The sequence below is a fragment of the Oreochromis niloticus genome, linkage group LG5 (assembly GCF_001858045.2).
Source record: "Oreochromis niloticus isolate F11D_XX linkage group LG5, O_niloticus_UMD_NMBU, whole genome shotgun sequence".
Taxonomy (NCBI): Eukaryota; Metazoa; Chordata; class Actinopteri; order Cichliformes; family Cichlidae; genus Oreochromis; species Oreochromis niloticus.
The window spans coordinates 27276920-27304851 of NC_031970.2; the positions used below are offsets into that span (position 1 = coordinate 27276920).

At 41.8% G+C, this 27932-nt stretch overlaps 1 long non-coding RNA gene across 1 annotated transcript; it reads right to left on the reverse strand.

Moving 5' to 3' along the window:
• Positions 1-10419: 10419 nt before the first annotated feature.
• LOC102078574 (uncharacterized) lies at positions 10420-17442 on the reverse strand. The gene is made up of 4 exons (XR_002062064.2): positions 17289-17442; positions 17009-17063; positions 11602-12849; positions 10420-11144 (listed from the first exon to the last, which is right to left on the reverse strand). It is a non-coding gene; the product is annotated as an uncharacterized LOC102078574 (long non-coding RNA).
• Positions 17443-27932: the final 10490 nt, after the last annotated feature.

Here is a 27932-nt window from a genome sequence, read left to right on the forward strand (position 1 = left end):
CTTAAGCATTGTTTCATTGAAGCTCCAAGACATACGATTTCTGCAACAACTGTTTAGTTTTTAAGCATTTTGGGAGACAATAACCTAAACCTGAACTACTAGAGTTGGCAAACTCTCACATTATTCACGTCATACTGTAGATACATGATTGATATTAGCCGTTTACTGTTAGCTTGTCATTCTGCAGCTGTTCCGTCTCTTTATTGTCTACTTAAAACCACTTTTATTGTGTTTTGAGGCTTTTCTAAGCTTTTAGGATTTTTTTTCTATTTCCATTGTTTGTTCGATTTTAATTAAATTTCTTCTATTTTTGTTGTTTTTATTCAACTTCCTTTGTGTCTTCTGTGCTTTTACAGCGTTTTTCAATTTGCAATGTGTTTAACACAGTTTAACACAGTTTGTGAGGATAATCTGGTCTCTTTAATACTATATTGTGTTAAACCAGCCCCCCAAAAGAGTCTAGTTTTAAAAACATTTAAGTTTGGGTGGGTATTGAAGATCTTTTATTAAATTTTCTGAGTGCAAAATGCAGAAGCTCCTATGTGGCTTGAAAATTGTTATACCTTGGGTAGCACCACGATAGACATTTTTTCAATTGATGTTCAGCCTTCGTATTAATTCCAGCGCTTTAATAGGCTGTCATTTACTATCAAAGAATTGAGGATCAAAATGTTCACATTAAAGAGGAACCTTCTTGTCAGACTTCAGCACGATACCTTCCCTTCTCCATCTCCCTGCCTTTCATAACATGACCGGCATCATTAATCATTCTTACGGGACTGTACTTGAGCTGCTGGTGGGGGTTTTATTCTCTGGAGGTGCTAATACTAACACATTTACCTTCTAACCATACATCATGCTTGCATTGCCCTCAGCTTACATGGCCACTTGCGTGGAAGAGTGGCTTTGAGTGTATAACAACAGCAGATCATCAGGCAGCTAAGAGCGGCCAGACCAGTGATTTTCCCGGCATGTATATTGCAGCTGAAGAGAGAGGCATAGGAGAAGACACCAAAGTACCTTGTCCCTTCTTTTTTTTCATGGCTTGCCCTGACCCGTCAGCACTCCCCCGCCCCCAGCACATTCAATGAGCTCAGATAGACAAAAAATGTTATCGTTCACACCATGTGTAACCATCCGGGCTAATTCAATTAAAATTCCATCCGAGGAAGAACGCTGAAATTGCGTAATGGTCGTGGGAGCACTGAATCTCGTAATGATCCTGTCAAGAGGCAAATGATCTTGCCGCGCGTACATTATGATAAATTCCTTGCAAAGCACAAGATGCTCGTTTCTTCACCCACCCACCTCTCTTCTTGCATGCACAATTCTATTGCCATAGTTAATAAAGCCATGATCTATATTTGCCCCCCTCAACTCTACTTTCCTTTTTAATCTCTTTTAGCTACAACTGAAGAGGGCACTGTGTTTTATCACGCACTAAAACCCGGTGAAATTGAAATTCTATTTTAACTGAGGAGCCTTTTGGTGTCTGTCAATGTGCGTTGCATCAAGTGCATGGTGGAACCGGGGCACAATGAGTGGCAGTGGTATCTATAGGGCCCCTAAATCCAGTGAGTGGTTCAGTGGCTGCTGGCGAGGCAAAGGTGACAGCTGGAACTGGTTGGGGACGCTGTGAGATGGATTACTGTCAAGGTTCTTAACTTAGGGTGCGCACGCACACACACAAAAATAAAAATAGCTGTGTGTGTCTGTAGAGACCCACAGTAAAGGAGAGGAGTGGGTGTTAAGTACAAGAGCTGCCAACCTTCAGCCCACCACAGACATATACAGTCACGCCATGCAAAGCTCCCCAAGGCAAGTGCAAGTCTGAAGCATAGTGAGTACTAAGTAATGTGTGAGGTTAGCTGCTAATGGCTCGACTGTGACGTGAATCCAAACGCTCGCTGAAAGTCAGCAATGAATCAAAAGAATATATGCAGGGAGTCTTTTGCAGCTCCCACAACTTCACAGGCCTTTAAAAGGGTCCTCAGGCCTGAAGCATCACTTAGCTAAAGGCGCTGATGAAATCTGCACAATGCCACACAACAGACAGGGAAAGTCAGCATGTGCATATAGTTGAGCAGTTAGCCATTAGATGAGATGATGGTGGTGATGGGCGGCTCCGTGGTGCAGCGGTTAGCCCTGTCGCCTCACTCAAAGAAGGTCCTGGATTTGAATCCAGTCTGTGTGGAGTTTGGAGGTTCTCCGTGTGTCTGTGTGGGCTCTCTCCCACAGTCCAGAGATATGCAGTTAGTGGAGTTAGTGAAACTGGTGCTTCTAAATTGCCCATAGGTGTGAATATAAGCGTGAATTGTTGTCTGTCTCTCTGTATTAGCCCTGCAACAGACTGGCAATCTGTCCAGGGCACACCCTGCCTCTTGCCCTATGACAGCTGGGATAGGCTCCAGCCCTCTCCCCCAAGACCCTGAATTGGATAAGTGGAAGAAGATGGATGGGTGGATTTACAGCTTGTTGTGTCTCAGTGGCCAAAACACTGAGATGTTTCAAAATTTTTACTCTTCACTTTTTAAGAGATGAAGACGTGCACAACTTGGACAGAGAGCAACGATCATCTTTGACCCGAGGAGGAGGCTTAGGGGTACAACACTCACCACCTTGACAATGCTTTGATTGCAGCCATTCCCAGCTCTCTGTGAATGGTACTCATGGCCACTGATCAGCGGTCATGACAATTTGCATATTAACGATCATGAAAGTGACCTCACGGCCCATTGTTAATCAGTGGTGCTAGTACCGGTCATCATGCAAATGTTTGTTTATAAGGTTGGGGAAACTTGGACTGGTTGACTTCATGTTTCTCCCAATGAAAAAGCACCGCTCAGATCAATAGAATCAACTTTTAGTCTAGCTGAACAGTGACAGCCACTGGTGTCTTTAATGAACATGAGGTCAGTGTGGCAACATAACTGTACTGTAAACGACAAGAAGTTCAAATGAAGCTGTGACACGCTCTTAGTTCTGTTGATACTGTCTATGTGTGTGTGTGCAAACTTATTACACGTTCACCTGTGTGCACAGTCCATGTTTACAGGGAGTGCAGAATTATTAGGCAAGTTGTATTTTTGAGGAATAATTTTATTATTGAACAACAACCATGTTCTCAATGAACCCAAAAAACTCATTAATATCAAAGCTGAATGTTTTTAGTTTGAGCTATTTTAGGGGAATATCTGTGTGTGCAGGTGACTATTACTGTGCATAATTATTAGGCAACTTAACAAAAAACAAATATATACCCATTTCAATTATTTATTTTTACCAGTGAAACCAATATAACATCTCCACATTCACAAATATACATTTCTGACATTCAAAAACAAAACAAAAACAAATCAGCGACCAATATAGCCACCTTTCTTTGCAAGGACACTCAAAAGCCTGCCATCCATGGATTCTGTCAGTGTTTTGATCTGTTCACCATCAACATTGCGTGCAGCAGCAACCACAGCCTCCCAGACACTGTTCAGAGAGGTGTACTGTTTTCCCTCCTTGTAAATCTCACATTTGATGATGGACCACAGGTTCTCAATGGGGTTCAGATCAGGTGAACAAGGAGGCCATGTCATTAGTTTTTCTTCTTTTATACCCTTTCTTGCCAGCCACGCTGTGGACTACTTGGACGCGTGTGATGGAGCATTGTCCTGCATGAAAATCATGTTTTTCTTGAAGGATGCAGACTTCTTCCTGTACCACTGCTTGAAGAAGGTGTCTTCCAGAAACTGGCAGTAGGACTGGGAGTTGAGCTTGACTCCATCCTCAACCCGAAAAGGCCCCACAAGCTCATCTTTGATGATACCAGCCCAAACCAGTACTCCACCTCCACCTTGCTGGCGTCTGAGTCGGACTGGAGCTCTCTGCCCTTTACCAATCCAGCCACGGGCCCATCCATCTGGCCCATCAAGACTCACTCTCATTTCATCAGTCCATAAAACCTTAGAAAAATCAGTCTTGAGATATTTCTTGGCCCAGTCTTGACGTTTCAGCTTGTGTGTCTTGTTCAGTGGTGGTCGTCTTTCAGCCTTTCTTACCTTGGCCATGTCTCTGAGTATTGCACACTTTGTGCTTTTGGGCACTCCAGTGATGTTGCAGCTCTGAAATATGGCCAAACTGGTGGCAAGTGGCATCTTGGCAGCTGCAGGCTTGACTTTTCTCAGTTCATGGGCAGTTATTTTGCGCCTTGGTTTTTCCACACGCTTCTTGCGACCCTGTTGACTATTTTGAATGAAACGCTTGATTGTTCGATGATCACGCTTCAGAAGCTTTGCAATTTTAAGACTGCTGCATCCCTCTGCAAGATATCTCACTATTTTTGACTTTTCTGAGCCTGTCAAGTCCTTCTTTTGACCCATTTTGCCAAAGGAAAGGAAGTTGCCTAATAATTATGCACACCTGATATAGGGTGTTGATCTCATTAGACCACACCCCTTCTCATTACAGAGATGCACATCACCTAATATGCTTAATTGGTAGTAGGCTTTCGAGCCTATACAGCTTGGAGTAAGACAACATGCATGAAGAGGATGACGTGGACAAAATACTCATTTGCCTAATAATTCTGCACTCCCTGTATATTAAATGCAGTATATAGATTCCCTTACTGTGTAGTACTGTGTGATCACTGCACAGAGACAAAATAATTACAGAAATCCGTATGGCAGGTTAAACATTGCATTATGATAAATCTCTGCCTGTCTTCTATTATTTTGTTTTGAACGCAAAATTAGAAGCCAAACATTACAATCAATCACTTTAATCGTGATTCATAATTGCTTATTTCTATAAAACTGCGAACAGTTATAATAAATTCATTTCACGCCTGATTAATACTTGTCCTCCAGGTTTCTGATAGAAAAATGGAAAAGCAAGCAACGATTTAGCTGTTTGCTGGTGTATTTTAGGTCTTCTGCCCTCTGAATGCAGAGTGCATTTGGAATGTCGTCAGAGATCACACACCGGCAGGTCGCACTCGTCTTACCGAAGATCGATTTTTTTTGTTTTGGTTTCAATCTACACTTTCCACAGAGACTAAGCAAAAACATGTTGCACCCAGACTTTACATCCTGAGATATTAGCAATGGGATGAGAATTGTTCTATAATTTTTATATCAAACCTGCCCTCTATGTGACCAGCAATCACAGTTTTATTACAGGGATGGTATCAGTGGTGCCAGTAAATGATTTCTTCCTCAACCACACTGCTGAAAATTGCAGACAAATCTTCTCAGCCTTTGTTTCATCAGACCAGAGGATTTTGCTTCTCCTGGTGTAAAAAGTGTTCAGGTGCCTTTGAATATGACTTCTGTGTGGCCACCCTATTTCTAAGGTTCTTCCATCACCAAATAATTCATGTAGTGACCATTTGGTTCTTGGTTACCCGCCTGACCAAAGCCAGTCTTATATTTTATTATTGTTATTATTTGAGTGTAGATTAATGAGAAAAATCACTATCATGAGTCTGAAATATAACTGAAAATGAACCCATTTGGGAAAAATGAGAAAATGTATTTATATATGTGGAAGACGTACTATTAATTGGAAACCATTGTGTTACTGCAATCACCAACAACAAAGCAGTGGCAAAGTCACAGATGTACTTTTCCAGTTTGCAGGCACCGGATCATTAGTCGAAGAGTAATGATGCCAAACCAGGCCAGCGGTGTCTTCCTTGCTGCACACTGACTAATAGGTTTAAAAAATACCTTAATGCAGTTAAAAAATAATTTAAGTGCATTAAAATGTCAAAAAAAAGGGCAAAAAATCACTTTTCACCAATTAATTAAAGTCAACTTCTCCGAGCCAACAGGAGCATTTTGGCAGAAGCTTTCACTTGATGTCAGTGTCTGCGGTGGAATGAAAGATCATTGGCTGATGTTCCTCCGTTCCGTCTGGCTTGTTATTTTCTCCACAGGTAGAAGCCATTATGCACCGAGTCTCCTCCGTCAGGGCCACAGAAAATCCATTCCCTGCTCCACTGACCTAAAGCTTCCTGATGCCTGATTAACACACATGGGATAACAATCTATATAGAGTATTGGAGAGCTTTTAAAGAGGTCTTCTATGGTATCTTCTGGACCAAATTTCCCAAACACTGTCCAGCCACTCGGTATGGATGATGATCATATAGATCAGTTAAATTGTTTGATGTATTTTCCCCGTTTTCCTTTAAGTCTAAATGCTCAGAATCAATGAGCTGAACTTGACTTTCAGCTGTCATCTCATTCACCTTTAAGCTTCCTTTCCTCCCAGGTACACACACACACACACACACACACACACATATGTCTGGTTTGCTATCCTGGTGGGGACATCCCATTGACATAATGGTTTCCCTAGCCCCTTACCCTAACCCTAACCATTAAAAATGAATGCCTAACCCTAACCCTTACCCTAAACCTAACCATAACCTAATTGTAACCCTGACACTAAAACCCCATTTTCAGTGTGAAAATTGCTTTCAACCCCGAGGGGACCTGGATTTTGGTCCCCACGGTGCAGAAAGTCCCCACCAGTATAGTAAATGTCAGATTTTGGTCCCCACCAGGATAGTACGAACCCGTACACACACACACACACACACACACACACACACACACACACACTCTCTCTCTCTTAGGAGACCCACACCCCGCTGTGAAGTGGTCTCTGACTTAACCGTCTTCTCTGCCAGGTGATGGGGTCATTCCTCCAAGGATCCAGAGGAATATGTCCGATTAGCCCATCCACCCTGCACGCCTCCACACGACGATGCAGAGTCTGTCTTTATGCTTCCAACATGCATACATTTTATCATCAGCTCCATGTGTACATACATGAGTGGTTTGCGTGCAGTCTGGAGGTCAGTCCGGTCACCTGCAACCTTCCCACGCAAGACATCATCAGTCAATTTAATCACAACTTAACCATCTGATGGAGTGCACCAGATTGATAAAACACTCTGGAACTGTTGCTAATGGTCCTCGGCGATCTCTCTCTCTCTCTCTTTTCCTTTTTGCCCCTCATACACATTCACATGAAAACATACACACAATACAGCCCCTTTTGATCTTCAAATGGGTGTCTTTGGCTGGATTCTTTTAAAAATTTTCTCTGTCTTGGAGCTTCAGTGAAACTTGAAAGGCTCTGCTTTTCCTCGGAGAGAAGAATGAATCTCTTTAGGTCTATTGTGGCATTAAGCTTTGAGGGGGCACAACAAAGAAGTCAAATAGATATGTATACATCTTTCGCTTGCTTATTTTTCTCCATTTATTTGAATGGCTCTTGAAAGAGCACTTCCATAGACAATAAGCAGAATAATTATATCCGTTATTTCCCTGCTCACTAATTATAACGTGTCGCGGTCTAAAGCAGATAAAACTGCACTGTGCGTTCTTTAAAGATAAGGGAAAGAAGCAGATGTACTGGAAAAGCTGTGTTTACATTTGTTTCTAATTCAGTCAAGTGAATAAAATTCAGGATACATTCTCTTGCAATGAGCATAATTAACTTCACAATAAATTATTAATTAGACGTATCAGAGGATCCCAGATGCTTTAAGTCTTCAAAAGGTTCAGCCTAACGCTTCGCCCTTTAACCCTCACGTTGAGCCTGCCTGTCGGCCTCATCATCAGAGTGGCTCCCAACATGTTCCTTTCACTCCGCCTCCACACAACCCGCAGCCTCTCGTGCATTCACCGCCGCGACTTTGATATCAGAGGGACGTGGTGTGTATTAACGACCCGCCGCTCATGAATTAATTAATCACTTCTTTGGAACGTATCAAACACGGCAGCTTGTGATCAAGTGCATTGTGGGATTGAGATAAGGCGTGGACATTGCCTGGCAATGGAACTAACACAGGGAGCCTTAATTAGTTCAATTAATTAACCACGGGGGTAGAGGTGGTGGTGGTGGAGGGACGGTGGGTGCATACTGGAGTTGACAGCTACCTGGAGATCAAGGTTCAACTGCTGGTGTACAGATCTTCACCAGGGTGTGGTAGAGAAGATAAGAGAAATGTGTAATTAACTTTTGTTGGTGAAGACACCGGTGCTCAGGGGAGCTGTGCTACACCTGCTTAAACCTTACAGCATAAGCTCCTGCTGATGTTACTCATTGGCCTTTGAGTTTTATGTGTAGATGCCTCATGGGATGCTGTCATAAAGCTGCAAAACTTGAAACCTTATTGAGGTTCTCACTCTTAAACAATAGCTTTGGAGATGTGGATGCAATGATTGATCTCACGTGGCATCGTATTCATACAAACAGCTGAAAGTGTCTACTTTAGTACAACTACTTCTTCTGAGCTTAACGTTATCTTTCAGCCCAGTCAGATAGAATCGGGAGGCAGATAGCTTAGGGGAAAATATGGAAGAAGGCAAAAACAACTAGGATGTCTTTCTGTCTGTGAAGGTTCTCAGTCATCCAGGTCATCGTAGTCTAAGGAACTTGGAAAGAAAAGCGTCTGGACTTCTTTAAGTTGCTTGAAGACGTTTCACCTCTCATCTGAGAAGCTTCTTCAGTTTAAATGGTGTAGAGTCCCAGATTTAAGCCCTGTGGGAGTGTCCCCCCAAGAGGGACAATGGACCTCCTAATGATCCTCTACCTAATCACACGAGCCAAGGTGTGAAAACAGGTGTAGGTCACAGTCAGCCAAGGTTTCGGGTGAGCTCATTGTGAAACCTAGCCCCACCCTATCGTGTGATTTCCTGAGGTCAAATGGCAGAGATGTGAGTGGGCGTTAAGGCGTCTTGGAAGGGATCTCAGAACTGGATTATAGATGGCAGACAGTTGGTGTCGTTAGCCACCGCCTCTGTTCACAGTGGAGATAGATGGCTTCTTTCACTCCTCTTCAAACCATCTGTCCTCTCTGTCCAAAATGTGAACATTGGCTTTCTTTGAAAGAGTGACCTTTGTCTTTTACATGCAGATGGATGCCCTTCTCATCCAAGCAAACTTGTACCTGGAAAAATCCCAAGTTGTGATATGTTACAGTTCTGTTTGTGTTCTCAATAATTACTCCTCCCTTTTTTAAATAATAAGGCCAGATGAGTTGTTTCTTTGTACATCTCATATTTGAACATGGCAATTCCCCTTCTGGCTCTAGTTTTACTAGAACTGTTTAACATACAGATATGAAGTATGAAGAGTTTACTGTTTAAAATGTATGATTTACCATGTAGTGACCAGGAAATTTCTTTTCCAAATTAGTAGCAATCACCTGCTGAATTTCAGTTTATGAACTACCTGAAAAGATGAAAGTCTTTCCTTTTTTATCTGTTTAAGAGTTCATCTTAGAGCAGTCCAGAAATCTTTAACAGTGCTTGCTCAGGCTGCTGCTTACTCCACGCTACAAACTGCTTGAATTACTGCACGATATGAAATTTCTGCTGCTTCTGCTCTTCTACCAACCACCCCCAGCTGCCAAATGTTCAGATATGCTTTTATGTACTGTAGCCGGAATATTACAGTCTGTATTCCCAAGTAGCTCATACATCAGCTTGTGCCGAGAACACATAAAAATGACTCCATTCACTACCAAAGACCAGAAGATATCTGGCTGTGTCATTCATCTCTGGTACAATAGACATTTTTCACAGTAGACATTTTGACTTGACACAGTAGAAAAAGCACAGGTGGAATTAATAACAGTGATCACGGTTCTCTTTTATTAACTGTTGCACTGAACGTCGAGTTGGAAAGGGAACCAGCACACGCGACACCAGGAACTCCCCAACCTGTTTTCATTCAAGGGGTGTCAACTACTGCAAATTTGCCTAAGCTGCTGGTGTCTGAGACAGGCACAACGTGTCCTCTGGCATCAGTATTGTGAGACACAAGGGGATGTGTTAAAGCCCACAAGCACACAGTCCTGTTTTAAAAACCTTCACCTTCTGCCTGAGGTATAAAAAGTGGCAGTAAGTGAAAGGCTTTTGAGGCTGGCATATACACACTTCTTTAGGTGCAACCTTCTAGTATCAGGTTGGACTACCTTTTGCCTTCAGAACTGCCTTAATCCTCCAAGGCATAGATTCAACAAGGAGCTGGAAACCTTCCTCAGAGATCCATATTGGTCCATATTGACATATAGCATCAAACAGTTGCTGCAGATTCAGTTGCTGCACATCCATGACGTGAATCTTCCATTCCAACAAATCCTAAAGGTAGATTGAGATCTGGTGCCTGTGGAGGCCATTGAAATACAGTGAAGTATGTTTTCCTGCTGGAAGCAGCCTTCAGAGGATGGAGGTCTTGACGCACCAAAAGTTCTTGGTTAGGTTTGTTAAAAGATGACAGGTTGGGTTAAAAATAAGCCTGATTACAACATTAAACTTAGACATTAAAAAGGATGACTCAGAGAGCTGAAATGATGCAAAGCGATCAAACATCCATATGTGAGAAGTTGGGAGCAAGACGAGGCTCACTGCCTCTTTGTGAAATGGAGTCATTCTTAACCTGAGATTTCCCAGTTTTGACATGTTTGAATGTTTACTGAGGAAAAACATCCGTTGGCTTAAACACACAAACTCGTGTTTGGTTGAAAACAAAGCACTACAGAGAAGAGTGAAAATAACCTGATAGTTTAATTTCCGATGCACAGCACAGTACCGTATCTAAACGAGTCCTGCAGCCCAGGGCTGCAAAAGCATTTTAAACTGAAATTCACTGTCACAGTTTGTCTGACTTATTTGATTTTTTCTCTCAGTATATTTCGACAACAAAGATGTATGTAGTAAAGTTTGGAAAGCCTGGAATCCAGTCGAGAACATTAATAGAAAAAAAAGATTGCAAAATAGAGAAAAAGTTTCCAGAGTGCAGTTCACATACTGCAGGACTCCCAGGGCCTTCTTCTATTGGCCATGAATTTTTTATAGCCCCCGTTGCTTGTCGCTCCCTCGCTTTTGTCGACTGAGTTCAGCTCTTGCGGTGCCGGTGCTTTCAAAAAGCCAGCAGCCTCGACCTTATCTTCCTTTCTATGGGCGAATGCCGCTTGTATTGCAGGGGGAAGAACTGATGGAAGGAATGGTGGGTGGATAGGTTAGAGCCGGGCAAGGTGGAAGCGACTGCTGCAGCACAGATGGATGAAGAGGTGCCTTCAGTGTCAGGTAGTCATGGTAACCTAGCGGACAGGCATCACCGCAGAACTGTTGGGAGAGAGTTGAGAGTGAACGTAACGACCGGTTTAACACATTTCACCTTCCTCTCAATGCAACGGCAAAACAGGCAGAGGACAAGTCAGCTTCACAAACATAAACATATTTGTGATCATCTATGAAAGACGCACACTGACTTTCAATTTTATTCTGCACACCTGTAGCTGTGCGCTGCCAAAAAAACAAAATGAGATATTCCTATTAGTAAGGGTTGAGTGAGAACAAGGGACCCAAAACAGGCAAGAGTTTAGAGCATGAGAGGATAGTAGGCATGGGGAAGAGGCAGCAGGTGTTTGTCTGATAATGACCAGGTGGAGGTAGCTGGGCTCTGTTTCCCTCCATCGCTCCACTGAGTCCTGTGGGGCGCAGGAAGGGAAGACAGAGGGAGGAAAACAGGAAGGAGAGGTGGAAGGAGGTGAAAGGATCTGAGAGTCCAGGGAGTTGTTACCAAGATGAGGCCGTCATCCTATCAGCCACTTCCTCAATCTCTGCTGCCCCTTCCATCGTTTCCACCACCTGGGCACTTGTCAGAGTCGGGCTCTTCAGCCAGATCGATGACTGGGCTGCTGGAGAACAAAGATGGGATCTGACCTGCAGCATGCTGCCACAGCGAGCCATTTTCATCAGCAGAATTAGTGATAATTTTTTTCCTCGATACGATGCCGTTATTATATTATCTCTCCATCGGATTCCTGCTATGCTTCTTAGCGGGAAAAGTGCAGGTGTAACTAACAACATTAGGGACAGCTCCATTTCAATACGTCGGTACATGACAGCGAGACACCATGCGCGGTGTCAGTGTTGTGTAAGCAGAGTTTCTGATCATCGGCCGCCATTTACATCATTAGTTACACCTCTGTGCTACAAGTCTAAATTTCCACCATGAGATTTTACATTTAAAAGCCATCCTTTGGCTTTTTAGTGATGAGCAAGATATCAGAGGTCGAAAAATAAAATCTCCTGGAGACATATTCTTAGATTCTTGGTAGCCACTGGGGTGTAATTACCTGCACTAAAGAACTAAAACATGCGTGTATCTATGTCACATGCCAGATGGATCAGAAATCTGACAAGCAACACATAAACTAAACTAAATGCATGCCATTGCTTCTTTAGATCAGATATTCAGCTTTCTGTAAAGGAGTTTGTGACCCAGAAACCACGTGTGAACGACATCAAGTGCAAATATATTTTGGGTATTAGTTAAAATTATTATAAAAAAAACCCCAAACATTTTCAGCAGTTGCAACCATCCCTGGTGAGTCCAGCTACGCTTTGAGTGATCACTTGCTGCTTCCTATGTGTCAAAACTCTCGATACCCGACAGCTAAAATTAATTTGCTTTGACATCTCAAATTAGTTTTGAGTGGATTTGTAAAGGTTTCAAGTAGGGGTGGGGCACGCTGCTCCGAGCAGACAGAAAAGGTTGTTTCCCGTCGGTAAATATATCAGTACTACGTAGGTGCATACTGCAAACGATATTATTCTATGCTCTCTGTGAAATAACATCACAGCTTTTCATGCAGCCTGGCTGATTTGGCAAGTCGAGCTGTGACTCTGTCATTTCCCAGTGTGTCCAAGTGGCTGAGGCTCCCATGCTGCCACCTAAAGGAGAGCTCTGAGTGACTGAGTCCACTGCTTCAGCCACGGTCCATTTAACTGCACCCACTCCACCATCGTGTCCAGGTCACTGCCTCTGTGGACCCAAACACACACACACACACACGCACACTATAGACTTGTCAAGCTCGGTGGTGTGTGACTACGCATATTAACGTGTTTCTGTACTGAGAAGATATAAAAATCACATGTTGTTTCTGAAAGGTTTGAAGAATTTTAGTCTAGTTTTTGACAATTTTTTTCCCCAAAAAATTCTGCTTTATCGTGCCACACAAATGTGAGGAGATTTTTATTTCTTGTCTCTGACAATTAGCTGATATACTCAAAACAGCACACCACACACATCCTTATGAATGCCCTTATGAATGCCACAATTCCAGATAACGTAGTGCACCTGGTCACCCTGCTCCAGAGTTAGTCTTACTGAAATATCAGAGCAGGGGTGTCCATCTTCAGGTGCAAGTGCTGGTGGCCTGCAGGTTTTAGATATCAGCCTGGATCAACACACCTGAATCAAATGATTAGTTCATGAACAGCCTCTGGAGAACTTCAAGACATGTTTAGGAGATAATTTAGCCATTTAAATCAGCTGTGTTGGATCAAGGACACATCTAAAACCTGCAGGACACTGGCCCTTGAGGCCTGGAGTTGGCGACCCCTATATTAGAGGCAAGAAAGACAATCCAGTTCAGGGGTGGCCAACTCCAGGCCTCCAGAGCCGGTGTCCTGCAGGTTTTAGATAACACCCCGGGTCAACACACCTGAATCAAATGATCACTTCATTACCAGGCATCTGGAGAATTTCAAGACATGTTGAGGAGGTAATTTAGCCATTTAAATCAGCTGTGTTGGATCAAGGACACATCTAAAACCTGCAGGACACCGGCTCTCGAGGCCTGGAGTTGGACACCCTGATCCAGTTAAAGAGTCGTGTTTCCAGTCCAGGCTGAATTATTTCTTGTGTAAATGTCTCTTGAGTTAACTGTCAAAAGATAACATGATCTTATGAGATGTAGTCCTGCTGCGAGGCTGAAGGCTGTTCGACAGCTTTGAAAAGCTAAAAGTAAAAAAAAGCACAAATGACTTTGTTGTTTCACTGTAATGCAAATCTGATCTCAGACCAATTTAAAATTGAAATTAGCGTTCAGGTTGTGTCACTGCAAGTGTCACTGCTATTAGCGTTTGACAACAATGGTGTCACCAAACTGTGCGAATGCATAGCCGCTCTCGAGTGTGAGGAAAATCTCCCCGAAAAGTAAGGGTTGATAAATCTCAAAAGCATTAGTTGCAAGTTTAATAGACGCGAGAGAAAAGATGAATATAAAATGGTTAAAAAAAAACAAAGTTTGCAGGGATGCTGTGTTTTGTGTGAGTGCAAAGTTTCTCATTTTCCCAGGGTGGGACCTGGTGGTGTCACACTCTTTGACAAGTCAGTGCTATCTGCTTTGATTGTTTTTCTACTTGGCAGATATGAGGTTTCTTGTTCCCCATCCAGCCCCCTACGCAATCTCTTTCTAGAAAGTTTGTTATGTATGTTCAGTGTGTGAAAGAGAGAGAGAGAGAAAACGCACTTGTCAAAGGCATTTTTTGAAAAAGGAAAAACTTTTCCCCTTTTCTCTCGGCAAAAGAGAGAACAAGTTTCTTGACTAGAAAGAAAAAACCCCCCCGTCCCTGTGATGGATGGTAAGGCGCAGGCAATTACAGACAACATACCAGACACTGTGCACATAGACGATATCATAAACATGCACACATACGCACACTAAACAATAGATGCACACATATTTAAGACACTGGCAATGCGAGATAATCTTGAGGTTCTTCCTTTCTGAAAAAAAGCTGATACATTCCAGCTAAAATCCATTTAAGGCTCCCTGCTTGGCATACTGATAAACATACTGTACGGAAAGTGCTCTCACACACACTCACCCACACACACACCCATCACCTCCAACAAACTGGCTTCCATACGCAAACACAGAACAAGCACAGCCAAGTGAAATGCACTTGTGGTGCAAGCATACAAAAGCTAGCTGCCATATTGTTCCAGGTTTGATTACACAGACCTCACGTGCACTCATGAGTGGATGTGAGGTGAGGTGGTAAGCACGCTCTTGGTTTTCTAAGGTGTTCCTGAACTGCACAATGAACGGGGTCAGAGACAGATTCAGGTTGCTCACTCACTACTGGGATTTATGTGGAGAAGGAGAGAAGATTCTACATGTTGGACAGAAATAAATGTGTGGGATGGGAGGAAATATGATGGGAAAGAAGGAGAGCAAGTTGGAAAACAGCAGGAATATACAATAAATGCATGAGGAAATCTTGCACGCAGGCAGGAAGCACTATGGGGAGAAAAAACAGAGAAGGGGATTGAGTATATGAAAGCTGGAAAGAATGAGGAAATGGTGGGATTGGAATAGAAAAGGTGTGGGGCAGGGCGAGCTGGGACAGAGAGAAAGGCAGGAAAAGTGCAGGGAGATGGTAATTGACATAAAGGGAAAGTGACAAGCGAAAAGATGAGTATGTAGGGAGGAGGAGAAGAAGTCAGAGAGAAAGAGAGAATTACTATTGAATGAAGAATGCGACGGGGAAAAGCTTTGGAAGGCGATGCAGACAAGAGGGAACGGGAACACGCTGTCATACAGGCTGACATTCAATATACAGGACTCCCGAATATCTTAAATCATTGAACAAAATGGCTCGTGTAATGACAAGGGGTTGTATTCTGCCTACACATAATTCATGGCGCGGCAGTCACACCCATCTCCAAAGTGAAGATAAATTGTGACTCCACTCTTGTTCATCTATTTGAAGCATGTCTGTGTTTTTAATACCACAATTTCAGCAACGGTGTTGATGTGACAAACCTCAACAGAGATGGATTTCATCCTCACCTGAGTTTTTATGCGTAGTGTTCTTGTCACGTTAGCAAGGATGATTTTTTACAACATTACAGAGATTGCATCTTGTCCAAATTCAAATCAGAGTTAGGTGGAAACAGTTGGAGGGCTTTGCAAGAATCAAATCACAGTGGTCCAAACAACCAATCCAAACCAAGCACAAGAGTACAGTTTAATTCATAAGACATAAGATATAATTTACATGTTGATAAGGTTGTGTTACTTTTGCTGCTAAGTGATGTTTTAAATACAGGAAGCAGGGGCGGTCCTATAACCAAGTTGTTGGGGGGCATATGGCCCCATTAAAATCCCATCTGGGGACCATTTGCACACAATCTGATATCCCCGTGTTGGAGTTGTTCCTCCATCATCAAAATAATGTTGGTAGAGGATCAACATTACATCTGACCAGTCACGTTGTAGAAACATTCAGTTAGCATTAGCCAAGTAGCTAGCGAAATTCTATAAAAACTAACACTGCCAAACCAACCAAAGTAACCTAAATTTGGCTAACAGCAAACCTAATATGATAATATATTTGTTATATTGTATAAATGAGTAAAGAAAATACCTGAAATGCTTACCACACAACCCCCTAGTCAACCTCCTAGTCAATTACTAGTTGCTAGTTCTACTCCTGGTGGTTGTCCTACTTCCTCCTACACACTATGCTTCACGGGAGAATAATCACCAAATAGTTTATGTTTTAAATTCAGTTCTTTCATAAACCATTTTCAATTCTTTCAGATGCTCCATCCTTGAAATACTGCAAAGCAATGTTTTGATACACGACTTTACATTTAATCTCAGGGTTGCTTATTGTTAGAATCTGTTTAAACTTGACATAACAGCTCCAATGAACAACTGTTAAACTGAAGATGTTTCAGACTGACTCTCGGTGCCTTAAACCTTGGATAATGATGGAAAGCAGTGCCTGGAGAAAGTTTCTGTAGTTCTTAATAATCCTGCAGTTACATTTGTTTTCTTTTTTCCAAACCTGCTGCTTCTCTCAGCTATGCTGACTTTGACTGTGGATTAATTTTGCTCCTGAAACCCCCCGAAAACAAAACAAAAATCAACTGTTACTGGTGCTGCCCTCCAATTTGGGTGTGAATGTCTTCTACAGTTTGGATGATGGCTGTATAACTTCCAGTGCTTGTTAGGATGCATTTTGAATAGCCTGATTTACTTTTGTTGCTCTCACGATACAAAGATTTGGCAGAACTGTTGGAGCTGTGTTTGTGCATATCAACACAATTCACATTATAGATACACTGAGTTTTATACACCCTACAGCTTAATATTTTTAGTGTAATAATCTTATTTACTTACTGATTAGCATGCAGAGGGCTGTGTGGAAGGAAGACACTAGAACATGCAGACTGACCTAAAAGAAATATAAGATTGAATTTCAGGACCTGGTTGCCGAACCGTGATAACACTCCTCATAAATCCCTTGATCAAACCCACAGGGAGCAGGGGGAGAGGAAATGTTTCCACACTGGTGAGGTGAAGGTTCACGCGCAGTTAGAGCACTGAGAAAACCAAATGTGAAGTCAGAGTGAGGAATAACATCCCGCACTCCTGCAGCTACTACTTAAATTATACAAACCTATTTTGATGATGCAATCCTGTTCAGCTACTTCAGCTATTTGATAGGTTAGATTCAAATAAAAAACTTGTAGGCTTTGTCATCATCATTCATGAAATTGCTAAGTGTGTGTGCTGAGTTCTCCTCTGTTCTCCTTCAGATTCTGCTCCTTCTCCTCTCCGTGGCAGGTGATTGAACGCAGCTGATTCCACTTGCTAATCACCTGAGCCCAGAGAGCTGAGAGGAATGGCTCACTGAGTGTCGGTGGGTTCCTTTTGGCAGTATTCAAGCTGTGTGCGACTTGTGACCTGAACTCTTTGTGAGAAAATGTCTTTTCTGTTGTGTTTGGCAGACTATTGTTTTTTCTTAGATTTTTAGCTTGAATACCTTTGTCAGAAGCTATTTTGGAAGTGCATTGATTAACAGTGTTGCTTCACAACAAGGTCTCAGATTCAAACCCACGAACGAATTGAGACTTTTCTGTGTACTTGCATGGATTCTCTCCAAGCACTCCAGCTCTGTCCCACAGTCCAAAGAGATGCACGTTAGGTTAAATGGTGACTCTCAATTGACCCTACAGGGTAGGTGTGATTGTAAGTTCACACAAAGGGTTCTGCCTGATTTATGCTTCAGCAGGAAATCTGTGTGATAACCTACAATGTAGATTTCCAGCTGAAGCGTAATTCAGTCATTAGACTTTTACAGTGAATATTTGTAGAGCTTACAATGTTGTCGTTGCTGACATTAATGCTGGTGTGTGGTGAATTATGGGTTAATTACATTGTAGTCATGTCCAGGTGTTTTATATGAGGTGCCATATAATATAAATAAATAAAATGCTAGTTCTCTTTTTCCTCCTGTAAAAAGTTCCTGGAAATATCCAAGAGGAATTCACGGTACTGAACAGTCCAGTCACAATAGTTGTGGGCCGCGTCGATGTGGTAGATGGTTACATTTCTAGGGAGGTGCACATCAGGTTACGGCGTAGGTTACCTCGTACAGGTTTAGAGGGGTTTGTAGTTACAATGTAGCTACAGCATAGATTTCACATAGAAACATAAATCTTTTGTTACCCTTGGGATAGACTGGTGACCACCGCAGTGTACCCACCTTTCACCCTCAACCAAACACCATCACTGCCACTAACTCCTCGCCCTTTAACACAGTCACATTAGCAGCTGGGAAATTTTGGTAGCACAAAATAAAACTTTAATGAAAGATAACAGCATCCATAACCCCTCTTTTTGATAAAATGAAACCTCTCACAAGCATTTTTTTGTTGAAGAATGTTTAAAAAGTCATGATTGTTTGTCCAGAGCATTTATTTATGATGACTGTGGTTAATTTTACAGCACCTCTCTTCCCATTTTATGGCACATTGGCAGTTTTTGATCGCGAGTCAGATGATGTCGTTTTGAAGTGTTGTTTTAAAAAAAAAAATCTGCTTCCGTGTCTGTGTGTTTGTGATAAGCAGACAGTACACTTATTCCTTCTCCGTGTGTGTGTGTTCCTGTCTGTTTGGATGAAGGTGTGACCTCTGGCTTTTCAACAGAGAGGGAGCAAAATTAGAAGGAAGAAGGGAGGGAGGAGGGATGGAGAGACAGATAGAGGCTTTGATGAATAGACTGTTGTGGAAAAAAAGTGTCTCGGCAAAAGAGAAGAGGAATGAGGTCATTATCTTTGTCCTCACCTGTGGCCTCCAGAACACACACACACACACACACACGCACGTGCACAAATACACACAACACAATCCGCATTTCATCAACAACAGCAACACCTCGGCCCATCCCTCCTACTCCACAAACTACCTTGCTTTGTCAAGCGGCTGTGTCCCTGCTTTTCTGTCGCTTGGATAATAATTTCTTCTTCTCTGCGTGTCATTGTCAGCTCTGCATATTTCAGAGCTTTCAGGCTTCCTCCTCCCTGATTTATTTTCTGCAATCCAACCATCACACTCATCACAATCTTTTTTTTCCCCCTCCACACATCACTATTACAATCACTTGCCCCGGGTCACCTCCCTGCCCTATTACTGCTCCACTTTTTGTCAACCCCCGCCCATCCCTCCTTAGAGCACAGTGCGCTGTAATCACATCCACTGGACCAAGATCACCTCCTCTTCTTCCTCTTCTTTGCCTTCCCACCCCCTCCTTGCCCACTTTCGCGAGGCAGGTCATGCCTCTTGAGGCAGCGGAGCAGAGAAATTGCCTGTTATCGAGGGTCGATTTTTCATGCGCTTGTAAATTGCTTTGTATTGACACTCTGTCAGAGCAGGGTCATCACAATGGCCCGGGCCAGTCGCCACCCTGCTGTTGCACTGCTGATCTCGGGGGTGCTACCACCGAGACCGGAGCGGTCATGATCAAGGGAGGGTGCAGCTTGTGCGTGTTTTGTCTGCGTTTGGGTCTCAGTTCTAATCATTTTCATTATATGCTGAGTGCATGTGTTTGAGTCTGTTTGAGACGGTTACAATAACAGTTCTGCAAGCAGGTATTAGTTTCAAATTACCTCTACTTTTTAATGAATAAAGCATCTTTTTTTCCACATACAACTCCAGGCTAGGATCAGCTAGGATGATGTTGAGGCTTCATAAAAATGTTTTTTGCCATTTCTGATTTATTGGCTCCAAATTTACTTGCAGTATGTTATTTGCCTTTTCCAAAGAACGCCCGACTCTGTGCTGACCTCTGTTACAACTTAAAAGACGGTGAAATATTTCGGCCTCAGCATTTCAAAACACACTTTTTTTTTACTAAAGAGATCACACAATGTGAATCAGTTCTACCTGCCTCTTCCAGTTCTTTTGTCCTTGTTGCATCATTCCTTTTGTCTGTTTTTTTAGCATTTTCATAATGTGCTTTTGTATGTCTGTGCGTACGTTCCTCCCAGCTCTTTCTCATCCATCTAATGTCTTAAATCTCTCACCTCTCACTTGTCAGTCGCATTGGCAGATCTTTTATCTCTCGTGGCTCTGACACATTCTCTCTTTTCTTTATTCCTCTAAGTCTTTACCCCTCATTTCTTCCTTTGTTGTCACACCAGTGCTGAACCTCAACACTAAGATTTAACACTTGTTTCTCTGTTAACTGTTTCAAACATGTTATGAATTTTGCCTGCTAATAAGGGAACTGATGTATGCATTTCTTAGTTTGAGTTACCTGAAGTGTTTTCTGCTGTAGTCCTGTTTCTGTGCAAGCTCTTTGGTTGCTTTCCACCAAAAGGCTCAAATTAGAATCAAAAACCAAGCTATGAATAAAACACTGTCTCTGTGCACAGCAGCGCTGCACGCAGGTGGAGGCTGAGAAGAGCAAGCAGAGTTCACATAAAGGAATATTCCACTGAAATCTGCCTTTCAACTATCAAATACTCACTGCCTGTAGGCCTGAAAGGTGGCTCTGAAAAGTTTGCAGCTCTTTTCTGTGCAAAGAATCTGGTTTCTGTAGTTAGACTGAATTTATAGCAAGTGGAAGGAATTCCACTGGTGATTCAGAGTGAGAGAGAGTTTTTTTTTAACCTATACCAATATCCAAATGTGAGTTTTAAAAATCATGTCATAGCAGTAACTTATCATGCATTGTATTCGGCATGTTTCTCACATTGTTGCTGACCCACTTGTCTTCACAGCGTTGCTTCATTTTCAGGTTTGTGTGCAGCTCTCTTTAGGTTCTGCACAGCATTTCAGTTGGGTTGAGGTCCTGACTGAAATGCCGAATCATTACACTACCTTGACTCTTTTCTCTTCCAGCCATTCTCATGTAGATTTGCGACTTTGCTTGTGGTCATTATATTGTTACATGACTAGATTCTAGCCAAACTTTACTGTCGGACCGATTTGGACAGATCATTTTTGACTGTTTGGTTTGTTTAGATGCAACTTTGCAAACCTAAGCTGTGCTGCCATGTTCTTTTTAGAGAGAAGAGGCGTTCTGTTGGCAAACTTTCCAAGCTACACTTATTCAGCGTTTTCTAATTCATTCTAATTTGTGAACTCTAACATTTAATGCACTAACCGAGGCCTTGGGAGCCCTTGGGTTTTTTGGAGTTTCTCTGAGCATTGCCCGGTCTGACCTTGGGTATATTTACTGAGCCGTGGGCAGATTAACGCACACCAAATGCTCCAGACCAGCAAAATGCCAAAGCTTATGTTTTTACAGAGGTGTTCACACTTGCTGATGATCAGTTAATCAAGTGCATTTGATTCACTGCACCTGGCTGCCTCTTAATACCCACAGATGCAGTGATGGTTTACTTAGTTTTTCACAGGACTGCACAGAGTCATGCGTTAATAGCCTGTTTAACATATTTATTGTTAAGCTATTCATGAGCAAAAATGTTATAGACCTCTGATGAATATAAATAAAAGATGCTTTTAGTAGTTTTAGTTTAGATATTGCTTTTGTGTCATTGTTCACTTTTTTCTGAGCTTCAAGAAAAAAATTAAGATCAGTGCACAGTTCATGTATTATGCTTTTTTAACAGTTACCTGCTAATGAAAGCTGATAAAATGTGAAAACCATAAAATGATCAAAGCATTTAAATATAATGTTGATGGGTCAAACATAACACAGTATTTAAATTAGGGCTTTTGAAACTGTATATATGAAAAGCAGCCGCATGCAGCCACTCAATAAATAAATACATAAATAAATAAATCTACCTCGACTTGATGTTACTATACAGTTTATAGGTAGCAAGGGTATCAACTGATTTATCTGGACAGTTTGAATCTGACCATCTCCAGCATTAAAACTGTGGCAAAAAATAAGGACTTCACATTATATTTTATTTGAAATAGAGCTACGCCTTCAGTTCAAAGTAAATCAAAGGTATCAGGTCTTACGCGAGTGGGTGGCTGCAGACATATATTCATGTTTCTTTGCAGCCACTGGCTTCAGTGTGATGCCATATCCTTGGCAAGCTGTGCCAATGTCTGCGTTTGACACCCACTCGCTTGGTAGGGTGGCACAATCTAGACACCACTGGCACCAATGTGACGGCAAGCTTTCCCTATGAAAAGATGAAGCCATGTGAAAATGGTTAAAAAGCACACACAAAGAGGCAGAAGTGGAAAAGAAAGGTGCCAACGAGAGATAGAGAGCAATGAAAGGATCGAGAGAAAAGGATGAAAGACCAGAGGACATATAGAGCTTGGTCAGGAAGACGAAAGTGACGCCATGTGAGAAATCCAACACTGGTGATGAAAAGGAAAAAAGGATAGAGTGAGTCCAGATGCAGTGTGAAAACGGTGGAGAGGAAAAGGCAGAGACTGATAAATGGGTAGAGAGGAATGCCTGAGAGACTTTCTTTCTTCCTTCTATTCCCTCCAATGTCAAGCCAAGCCAGCCCTCCTGGCAGATGTCTCCTCCTCCACCCTGACCGCCCCACCTGCTTTCCCTCCCTTTATCCTCCCGCTGTCGTCCTTCTATCCTCCTCCTCCTCTGTCCTGTATGCCACACAGCTGCACATCCACTCCCTGTGCATTAGGACTCATCTGCCACGAGTGTGTCCTGAAAGAGCCTCCAATCTGCAACGGGCTTGTCTCAGAGCACATTAAAGCTGCTCTGGGCACGACACTCCAAATGAAAACACACCCAGTTTATTAATCTAACTCGGTAATTGGGGCTGCAGCTGACTTGAGGATCCATCCAAAATAAAAAGCTGAAAGAAGATGAAAAGCGCAGATAGAGTGAAGCAACATGAGCATTGTTTATATTTTGACATTAACTTTATTAAGAATTTTTGGGAATGTCTAAAATCCAATTTAATGTATGTGATTTAGATAAATCTTTAAATAAATCATAAAACCCTGTTTCTAAAAATGTTGTGACATGTACATAAAAACAATACAAACCATCTAAACCCTGAATTTAAGTGGAATTTTACTGAAACTGAGAAATGTTATTGCTTTCATAAAGCGCCAAAAAATTTCATATATAGCAATTTAAAATGGGTAGGGCAGGAAAATAGTTAGGTTATTGTGACATCTGTGACATAAATATAGGTATAAAAAGAGCAGAGAGGATGAGTTTTATAGTGATGGATTCATCAGTGCGTGAAAAGACTTTTCGGGCTAAACAATTCAAGAATGATGGTGCTCAGTGAGAAAGTGTAAAGGATTACGCTAAATAAATGATGAGGAGATGAGGAGACTCCAGTCAAATCTTTGAATACTCATTAAATACAGAAATAATTCTATAGTGGAAATCGCTAACATTTATATACAAATGCAAGCTAAATTTTTGCAGTGCTAAAGAAAAAAACAAGGCATTGAGGCAAATGCTCATCAGGCTGCATCCTCTGGGAGACGGGCTAGCAACCTTGTTATCAGTGCATAAGTCAAGAGCATCTCTAATGTAACTGGCGTGGTCATGGCAAGGAGGGTTTAGTGCATATAGCATAAATAATTAGTACATATAAAGGTACAGTTAATGCTTAACAAATCAGTTTTGGAACAAAATACGCATTATGAAACAAAAAATAAAACAAACAAAGACTGAAACTCTTGAGCTGTCCTACGTGAATAAAGGACAACATTTTGCTTTCAAAAGTAGGATAACTGGTGTCCTCGGATCTCCGAGGTTTCTTCTTCTTCTTCTTCTGGCTGCTCCCTTTGGGGGTCACGACAGTGGAACATCTGGATGGATGGGTCTCGGTTTCATTGGTGTGACTGTGTCCAGTTAGTTAGTCCAGAGACGCTTTTTGACCTGGGACTGATGGGAGATTTACATGGTAGACTGGCTCTGCTTTCACTGCTCTGACATCAGTTACCATCGCCACGTTTGTGGAAACAGAGCTAACACTAGCAAGTACATGAGATTCTGTAAATTTATCAATGCAACAGATACATTTTCACTTACTGATCATTTTGGTCTACATGTTCGATGCATAGGAGTAGATTTTTTTTTAACTCCAATGGCACATTAGTAAGGATAGTCTTGGATATGGAGGAGATGTCACTGGATATCATCTCCGACCTCCACAGGTCATCCCGACAAACCACTTTTCTTCTCTTCATATCTGCCCTCACCTCGTCCTTACTAATCCTGTGAACTCAATTCCCAAACATTTACAGTGTTGTTAAAGAACAGGCGAAGCGGCTACAGTACTATTGTTTATTATTTAACTGTTGCATGTCTAGAGTATTTGCTATCGAGTTATACGTTTTGCCACCTAGCTGTTTGTGATTTGAAGATAGCTGATTTGAAGATGTTACACTGATGTCATTCTAAGCTTGCTTCCTTCCCAAATCCTTGCTGGTGGTCTTTTCAAGGACAATGAATAGCCCAAACTTCCCAGCAGCATAGACAAGCTTCTTTTAACATGTTCAAGCACTCAGTTTACAGATAGCTGGACTTACAAATCCTGTCATGGGGATTTTTTCATAGCCAGCCTTATCACACTCCAAAAAAATAGGGAATTTAGTTCTGCATTTATAACAATAACATATTACATCATTTCCAGTAATGAAGCTATTCAAACATTTTTTTCGCCAGAAATTCAAAGTGTTATCTCTTGCTGCCACTTGGGACTACAGAATTGCAAACTAAGCCTGTGTGGTCTTTAAATGTACAAAAGTCACATGTTGTTTCAGTAATTCCCTTAATACTTGGGTTGCTGTGCTGAGATAAGGAACATTTAGCCACTCCGAGTTGAAGAATGATGTCTATTTGAGACTTTATTTCATATGGAATAAAAAAACAATAAAAAGAGACGATATATCTGAAAAGCTGGTAAAATGCCGCTGTCACAAATATGAAGTCAAATTTGGTTATCCTGGCTAAAATGGTATTGATATTTAAGTGCAGTTTATTGTGTTGAGTAAAATAACAGCAGTCGTGGAAAGGTACTGTACTTTAAAATGTCAAACAAATCATCTGCAATAGGCCCCCACGTTCTCTCTCTATATCTATCGGTCTATTGTGTGTGTGTGTGTGTGTGTGTGTGTGTGTGTGTGTGTGTGTGTGTGTGTGTGTGCGCGAGAGAAAGACACAGAGAGAGTGCACTTTCTATGTTGTATGTTTATCAGTATACAGTGTGTGAGAGAGAGAGTGACAGAAAGGAGCTTGCCGAAAGTGGGTAAGTGCCGTCATTACTCACTCTCCACCGTAGAGTGTGTGCTGTTCTGCAGCGCCCCGTTACATTTCAGTGTTATATAATAGAAGAGTTTAATTTTTTAACAGATGTGAGTTAAGAGACCAAAAACACTAAGCCATGACAGAGTGAATGGCCACACAGGTTGTATGAGGACCAGTTTGAAAGGGAGACACATAACCAGAAAGGTTAAGATCATGCCGACCTGTGTTGGATAAGACAGGAAAGAAAAAATGAAATGTGTAACTTTGTCTCTTATATTTTTACTTACTGGCATCTAAGTGCCACAATTAACTGTGATGGCAAGAAAATGGTGTTAACGGAAGACCAAGAAAAAGCACGTTTAGGATTTGTGAGAGTATTTGAAAAAAAGGGACAACTGGATTTCTTTAGGTTTGTGAAGATGTTTCACTTCACTTTACTTATTAGTTAAATTCCTCATCGATTCTCATTGGCTGCGCTTTGAGAGTCACCATCATTGCTAAGCAGCATATCAAAGACATTACATGTTTGTGCATGTTGGAGCTATTTCCTCTGTTTGTTGTGAGTGGTGTTGGGGTCATTACTCAAAAAAGTAATGGATTACACACACTAGAAAACACTTTTGTACTTTTCTTAAAAGTAATGCAGTGAGTTACTTAATTATTCCCAGGAGAAAGCGGTTCATTATGTTACTCATTACGTTTAACAAAATAAACAGTCCCACACACCAACACAAATCCTATCTTAATGAGGACACACATCCACTCTGTATCTTAATATTTAGGTATGAACACAAATCCAAAGATCTGCATACACTCAGCTTTAATATCACTCTGCATTCTTGGCTAGCTTAGCGTTAGCATGCTGCCTGAGCAGATCTTGTAAAGAGTTGAAGATGTGTTAACAGGATAATATGGTTGTTTCTGTGGGGGATGCATTACGCATTTTACCATCGTGGTCTTGTCCTTTCCTGCAACAAAAGTAAAAGTTATGTCCATATCCACGCTGTAGACTGCGCCACAATTTTCTGCTCCGGCACACGAACTTAAATCAGCTGATTGTAGCGCAAGTGGAACCTATAAGCTGCTGATAGGCAGGCAGACTAACAATTCCAACGAACTGGACTGCTGGGAGCCAGTTCTCTACAACAGCGGTCCCCAACCTTGTTTTTGCGCCACGGACCATTTATGTCCGACAATATTTTCACGGACCGGCCTTTAAGGTGTCGCGGATAAATACAACAAAATAAAACAATGAAATAAAATAAATAAACAATAAAATAAATAAAAATAACAATAAAAAACGATAAAAACCCTGAAAACCATAAATTTCACACCCGAGCCTCAACTCTTGTGGCCCGGTACCAAACGACTCACAGACCGGTACTGGTCCGGGGCCCGGGGGTTGGGGACCACTGCTCTACAAGAACTGGTTCTCGATTCTAATCCCGAGTAATGACCCATGCCTTTTTGCACACCCTGGCTCATGTGACGTCTCGTATGATCAGTGATGGGTCAACAACCCTCAGGGCCACCTCCGAAAGAGAAACTCCCAAAACGGGTTAAATACCAGGGACTTTCCACCATTTGAATTTGGAACTGAAAAAGGCTGATGGATGAAGAACTGGATAAAGAAGTGAAGCTGTCTTCTTTATTGAAACATCTGTGTCATATATGGATCTGCAGTAGTAACTTCAACCTGTACACCTGGCTCGATGCTAATAAAAGTATTCTGCTTAACACCTTCAGATGGGCTGTGCAGATCAACCAGGCACTTATGGATCCTTATCTGGAGATTCCAGTTTCTGGGTCCTTCACCACAGGGAGTATTTCTGGTGGTGATGCACAGAGTCTCAGCTGGCTAAGTTGGAAATCCATTTGACTTTTTGTCAAGACACCCATGACCTGGATGACTGAGAACCTACACAAAAATATGTTTTGGACCATTTTGTCATCCTTGCAGATGTGATTAACAAAGCTGTTAAGGTGCTGTTAATGCAAACAAAACTTCTAGCTGATGCTTTACATTTCACAGCAGTCACCCAACAAAGGGCAAAGAAATAGTCTGCATCTGGATTTGCAGATTTGGGAATGGGTTTGAGTTGGCATGTGGTATGATGAAACCATTGGTAAATTTATTTTTTAATATAGAAAGCTCAACACTGAGTACTTGCAATGGCCTGTTAATCTTTAGAGAAGGAAAGAATCCTTCTAGGTCATTAAATCCCTTTTCAATAAAAATTCAAACCTAACGCCACTATTTGCACCTGCGGTGGAGGAGATGGCATTGTCTTGTGTTTCTAGCTGTAATTTGCTGTAGTTAGTCCTTCACTTACTGTAGCTTGAGAGGTGTAAAATCGAAATGACTATGAATAACTCAACATTTGAAGGCAGAATCAACATTTGTTCCTTTTCTGCCAAGATCTTCTGTCATCAGTGTGGAATAATAATGTCTGGCTGTGCTGTAAAATAACCTATATATTATTTTTTCAACAATCATTTGTTGGAGGTAGGAATATCCGAGCAAGTCACCAGTCTATGACATTTTGAGGTTAATGAAACCAGAATAAGAAGATGCAGATTCTAAACA